Below are 7351 nucleotides of genomic sequence, written 5' to 3' on the forward strand. Positions count from 1 at the left end.
AAAGATTTTGCAATAGAGAAAAAAAGTGCTTATGAGAAAAGTCTCCACGAATCATCAGACTGCTTTTAGAGTCATACCATATCGTGCAAACAGAACCAGAAGGAAAACTGCAGAGTGGGCAGAAGAAAAATGCACCATCATCCTGAGTGAAGACTCCCAATTCAATGACTACAGTTAGTTCCTTGTAAATATGCAAAAGGAATGCTCAGCTGAAATCCTCCCTGAAATGTTCATTTCTTTACCCAGGAGATATGATGAAAGAGACTTTTTTCCCCCCTGTTTTTTTTTTTTAACCCACCACCAGAATTCAGAGCACGGGCTTAAGAGCTCGCTTAGGAGAAAGTAATAAATTCTGTATTACACTGGTTAATTACCTTTTTTACATCCCTACAGCTAACCCCAAAAGCAGTATCTGTCCAGAAGCATTCCTACCTGGAGATACTCTTGTGAAAAGCATACTGTGCAAAAGAGCAGAATCTGATTCAAAGACTGGGAAACTCCTCCCTTTGGGAAGTAGAGCAGAAACCACTAATATTAGCATGAAATGCCAGAATAGTTATGCTAGGGAGGAGGTCACTGAGAATAGGGACAGTGCCAGAAACTGAGGACTAAGACATTCTGTCAGATATAAAACCCTAACAAGTACATGAACAAAGGAGGGTAAACATTGCTGAGGGAACAAACTGTACAAACTCCAGCTAGCTGCCTTGGGTAGACTTTTTTGGAGATGGGGGTTGGGGTCTGGCCACCTATGTGTAACATCTATTTAACAGGCAAAACTTAGCATGTTTGCTGGTTTGATTTTAATTCATTCTGTTAAAGGAGTTACAATTTCGTCTGTTAGCTTGGAATCTCTGCCCACCGTTAAAAACTGAAATGAACCGAGCGCTCGGACATAAAGGTTTCTACGCTGTAGAAATATCCCTGCCTTTCTCTCTAGAAGTGCTGATAATGTTCACAATGATTACAGCTGTACAAATCAGGTCTGTCCCTGCTTTAAACAACACTAATCCCTTCTGCCGCCGTTCCTAACAGAATGATGCGAGAGCACACGAACCGACTCCTTAAAATTTGTTTGCAGGTATCACCAGTGTTGTGCTACGTCTCATAACCAGGTCACCATGCTCAGGTACGCTACTGAGGACCGCACGTAAGGGGATGACTAGTGCCTTAAAAAGTCAGAAAGAACTCACCAATTTTATGATTTTCTGACTTTATCACTTCTCTATATGAACATCTCTAGATCCCACTCACTCTCAAATAAATCATAACACATGCTAAGTGCTCATTACTTTTGTCGCCTTCATAAAACCTGCTTGCTGCAGCTGGCCACCTCAACTCTATGAAGTAAAGCAGGAAAGGTTGGCATTCAAATTCCCTTTTTTTCCTGCTGCCTTTGTTTTTGGGGTTTTCTGTTTGTTTGTTTCTTTCTTTGTTTTGGTTTGTGGGGGGTTTTTTTATATTAACTTGCAGAGCTTCCAGCTCCCTGAATGGAAGGGAAGGAAGATTTAAGTGGGAGTACACAACAGGGCAAGGCCTGACAGGATGTGCACCGCGTCTGTGCAACACCGCGCTGTGAACAACGACACAACCTCGCTGCCTGTCGCTGCCATTGAGAGCTGACTTACTCGGCTGGCAGTTGAGAAAGCAAAGGAGACCTGGTGTCTGCCCTCAGGAGCTCATGCAGGGAGCTCACCACCACGGCGCGGGTCAGTTCTGCCAAGGTTTCTGCCGTTGTCAATGAGTACGGCACAGAGCGGTCTGGACGCGCTGTCTTCTGCCCACAAATATTAACAATAATGTCAGTCCTCCATTAGGTGGCAGATCGACCCAGAGAGAGGACGGGGCAGGCGCTTCTCTGAGCTTGAAGGAGGAAGAGGGTTGAAGGAGTGGGGCAGGCAACAGTGGAAGTAAAACACTGCGATGGGATTGAGAAGATACCAGACAAATAGCACCTCTTGGGTTTTGTTAGATGGAGGGGAAAGGCAAGAAGGAAAGAAAGTGTGCACATATTTAAAGGCATTAAGGTTGGAATTACACGTTAAAATTTTCTCTACATGAAGTTAGATATCAAGAAATTTAAAGTATTCAATATGATATTAACATGAAAACAGAAAAATAATTTTCCAGCAGTATTGAAAGCCACCATCTGGAAGATGGTGGGGAAAAAAAACAGACCCTGTTAACAGCCTAGTGGCTTGTACATGAATGTTCCCTACAGCTCCAGCCCCTTCCACAATGAATCCACAGTGACGGATTATTCCAGCATAGATTTCACCTTTAAACAAGGGCTACAAAAGCACTATAGGTATTTCACAGGAAAGAACAAGGGAAAGGTGAAAAAAACCAAGTTGCTGTAATTAGGGAATATTTAAAAGCATTAAGGCCTGAAGGCTTCAGACACACTGTGGATCCACTGCATATCCATCGTAAGGCAAGCTCCCGAAAATCTGAAGCATACGGAGGGATTTCAGCAGAGATCGCTCTGACTGTCCCCACCCCGACCTCCCACTCTGAAGTACAAATCATGGGTATCCACCTGCTCATGAAGCTTCTCCTTTAGTCAATTCTATTGCCAGCCAGACATAAAAGTGCAGGTTTTTAGTTCAGAGCAGGAAAAGAGCTTTGGATGAAACTGCTGGAAGCAAAGATGACGTTCTGGATGAACCAGCATTTCGCCTGTTATTACTTCCCCCTGATTCCTACTGTTATCCACAACTACCACGTTCATACCGTTAATTACTATATTTTCCTTCTTGTTTTAAACACACTGTGATTTAAGCCAGTTTTACTGCCATTGACTGTTAAACCTCATCTATCTAAATACACAAGTGGACCCAATACTGTCATGTTATTTCAGTGGGACAACATCAAGTAACACATACAATGTACTACAATTCCTATTTTTAGGGTTAATCCCTCACTTTGCTGGTGTTATTCAACAAAATCTGTCACTGGCTTCATCTGAACTTAGCTTGATTAAAACTGTTAAGATTTGTTCTATAATCTTTATTGCAGCTGATTCTGTTAAGTCTCTGCTCCCCAGTCATTCCCTTGTATCTGCATTATCAAAGACCAAAAAAAAAAAAGTAATTCAGAAATATAAATGAAGGACTTATTTTTATCCATTTCCCTTTTATGTAAATGTGGAAAAATTCTCTGCTATTATGTTGTTAAAGGATTAATATGGCTTTTTAATTGAATGTATTTTTTATTTTAATGTATCAAAAATAAAACCCTGAAGCTTAAATTCTCACAATAAATCTTGCACTTCTAATAGAGTTTTAAAACACCATTATCAAACTGAAACCTTCTAAATGAGATCTGCTAACCTACATTCCCATGCTGTTGCCCCTTCATTTGAAATATAATTTATACGTTCAGAATATTTTCCATTTTCCATTTAGAAGAATCAGAAAAGGCACTTACCACCACTAAAATAACATTATTTTAGGTGCAATTTAGGCAAGCAGCAATAGGACAAAGCCAATAACTACAGCCTGAGTGAGCTTTTTTATACAAATCATTAATTCAAACCTTTAGGGTAAAAAAACCTCATTTATTCATAAAGAAGTTAATCCAGTTTGTTCCCTAACTGGGAAATAGCTTCCCCTGCATTTTTTGTATGTGTATGCTATTCATTAATGAAACAAAAAAATCTTACCCAGGACGTCATATCTATTATGTAAGTAAACATTACACTTTGATGTAAAAATTTACATTGTTCACAGATTCATTTGAATTTCATATTCGCATTACCTCCAAGGAGATAAAAGAGATTTCTTTCATACTGACATGTTTACTACTGGTTTTTTTGGCTTGTTACAACTAATTTATCCTTTAAATCAAGATCTCAAATGCAAACAGTATACTTTGCAAGAATAGGAATTTTTTTTTCTGTTTAAATTAACCTCAGTGCAGTTCTGCACAGTTGTACAAATGTATGAGGAAAAACTTCTTTCCTTTCAATGTACTCTTTCAAATAGTCTGTTTTCTCATTTTATGAATACTAGTCTAAGCACATATGATATCATCCCACAAAATTAATAATAAATATTGAATTAAAGAAAGATTCTTCAAGGTAAAGGAAAAAATAGCATTTCAAGAGGAAAACATACTACAAAATCCCAAAATTACTACAAAAAACCTTCCTGAAATTCTGCTGATAGTACTGCAAAACCACTTTACTACACAACTTGTATTCCAGACTGTATGTTGGTACTAGCAGACTGATAAGCATATTTTATCCACACTAGAGAATGACTACATTTAATAATTTGAAAATAAAAATAGCTTATTAACATATCTACATATATAATATTTGTATCACACAATGAGGCATCCAAAGAAACATTTGCTTTTTGTGACAATACATCTAGGCACAGAAACAAGGCAGCATGATTTCACCCCACAAAAGAATTCTTATTCTCATGAAAAGACACTGTTTTATACTTATACATCCATTTTATTTCCAAACTACCATTTTTTTTTCCTTAAACCACATTATTTGCTAAATTTCTAGACATGCACAAAAAATTAAAAACAAATTTCTCTCCAGTAATATGGGTACACTCAACAGTAATTTCTTGCAGCACTATTATTAGAAATTATTTCAGTAAATTCTGACAGTTCTCATTTTTGCATAGCTGTAACATCTAATGCGTATTTTTCATAAAAATGCAGTATGAAATATGACCATTTCAGAAGGAAAAACTTCAAGAAACTACAAAAAGGAAGGCAAGACATTTAGGAAGTGAAAATAAATAATATTCATAATTAACTTTGATTATTTCAAACACTCAGCTGTGCTTTATAGTTTTTATAAATTATCTTACTCTTTGAGGCAATTTTCAGTCAATCCAGTCATAGGCAGAATAACAGTGTATCAAGGCAGCTTGTCAATCAGACCCCTCTCCTTTGCACATCTTGAAATATTGATCCTTCAAAGAAAATACAAAGGACTGCTCACTCAAGCAACACCTGCAGGTGATACAGCTGTATTAGCATAATACTGTTCTGGATTTCAACATGTAAAGAATGCAAAATTGCTATAAATCAACATTAAAGGCTAAAATTATTTTCTCAGCCATCCTAATTTAAATTGAGAGAGATGCTGTTGTCCAAGGATTTTTAATTTTACATTAAATTGCCTTATTGCTTATACACCAGAGAAACCATAACATAACTAAGACCAGAAAGTACTCTTTAATCTTTAATATAAAATTAAATCTTGCTGGTTTTTCAATTTATCCAGAGACCTAGCAACACTTAAAACTGTGCTTTGTTGTATTCATTTTAATCAAATGTTATTTTAATTGGGTCTGTAAGGACATGTAGAAACTACTGCACCATTGGGAAGAAACTAATTTTTGATCTCCTGTTCTTACATTTCTGAAACCAGCCTGGTTTTTAGTCTCACCTTTAACTTCCCTTCAGGCATTATTCCCTAGGGTTCCACAGCTTCAATTCCCAATTCAGATTTGCTCAGAAGAATAATGTGTCTCAAAGCATTACTTCTGGAAACCAAGACTTGTGGAAATGGGGACATCTTACCAAATTTTCCATATGGTCCATGGGAAGAAGTTGAAGCCGAAAGCAGGGCTCCTGGGAAACGCTTCACTGGGCGCATGGATGGAGCAAAAGGAAAAGGCAACTCTACTCAGCACGTAGTTTCATGATGCTTATGAGGGTTGCCACTGTGTGTGTACACTACAAGATTACGGTGCCTCCTTAGAAAAAGGAGCAAGAAATCAAGGCAGGGCTTTAGCCAACCAGTTGTGAATGTACTACATCTCTCCCTCCCAATCTCTCCTAAGCATCCTTCCTTCTCAAAGACAGACAGATACTGCCTTTTCTTCCTTCCTAAAAGCTTTCAGCTAGCCAGGCACCACCACACTGGTAGATGAGCTGTCCTCCATACTGCTGAGAGAGTAGCCATCTATGAAGGAGGAGGGTGATGAGAAATAAAATCCATCAAGGGAAAAAAAAATCAGTCAGACTTTGAATAAGAACAATTTACATCATACTGAAGCAGAGGCTTTGAGATATGACTTTTCTTACCATCAGAACAATAAAATATTAAATTAATAATAAAACACCCTGTCACAGAGGGCAGTTGGATGATAATACCAGGCAGCAAAATTAGGGCAGCTCTCTCCCAGCCCTGATTCCTTCCTTCCTTCCTTAGCTGGAACTTGACTCAAGCTGTTTCACTGCAATGATTTGGTAGGCAGTTCACATTTTCTAGCCTAAACGGCAAGTTAAATTAATAACTATATTCCACAATTAAGTTAGGTTCAATTTGTCCAGGCATTTCAACTGAAACTAATAGCTTCACTCCCTGTCAGAGTTAAATTTAAAGTAGCAAATCAACTTTCATCACTACGTGCATGAAAATAATGGTTTTCATATCAAGTCAGATATTAAAGTCTCAAGGATGGGGTTTTTTTGGGTGGGGTTTTTTGTTTTGTTTGTTTGTTTTTAGTTTTTGTGGCTTTGATTTTGATTTTTTGTCATTTGAGATTCTGGAGCAAACTTTTTGCACTATATTTAAGATGGAATTGGATCAAGTTCCAATTGATGAAAGAGGTTATGTCATGTCGGTTGCCTGTGCAGCAGTCAGCAGACAACATTTACCAAGGAAACCTTTGCAAACCTCGTCTTCCAGCAAGAAAAACATAACACGGGCATCAACATATTTAGGTCTTGTCAGTAGGGCACAGGAATACTTTTCTTATAACCCTGAAGAGCAGAAAAGTGAAAGAGTTTGTGCCTCCTATAAGATTCACATCTTAAGGTATCGGGCTTTTCTTACATTTGAACCAGAAGTGGAACACTGACCTGTTTGCACCCCTTATTATTTATTTTAAAATGTTACAAGTTTTCACAGTGTATCATAGGGATCTTCAAATTCACACTCATGTCTCATTTTTAATTTCATAATTCATTCTGTAACAGGAGCTGGTAGCTGAGAAAGGAGTCGCCTGGAAGCATCCTCCACAAAACTGTGGAGGAGGTAAAGATGAAGTAAGGCCTTTTCTCCCTTTTCTTTAGTCTTGATAGTGGGTTCCCAGCATTAAGCTGGGTCTATCAAATTACATGCATTTTGACAGATAATGCTTGCTGTGGGGTTGTTGCCAGGTAAGATAATAAAATTTCTGCTTAATTAAACCACATTCCTTTATTCCACAACGGCTGACATCTTGGCTATTTTTAACATTGCAAGATGTATTCACATCAGTATATGATGGGAAAAGTGTGATATACCTTTTGTTTAATATCAAAAACCAGAATTTCCAGACATAAAGCCAACAGTTGGCATGACTGAGAGGCTTTGAACTTCACATATGCT

Source organism: Phaethon lepturus, unplaced genomic scaffold (assembly GCF_000687285.1).
Source record: "Phaethon lepturus isolate BGI_N335 unplaced genomic scaffold, ASM68728v1 scaffold2819, whole genome shotgun sequence".
NCBI lineage: Eukaryota > Metazoa > Chordata > Aves > Phaethontiformes > Phaethontidae > Phaethon > Phaethon lepturus.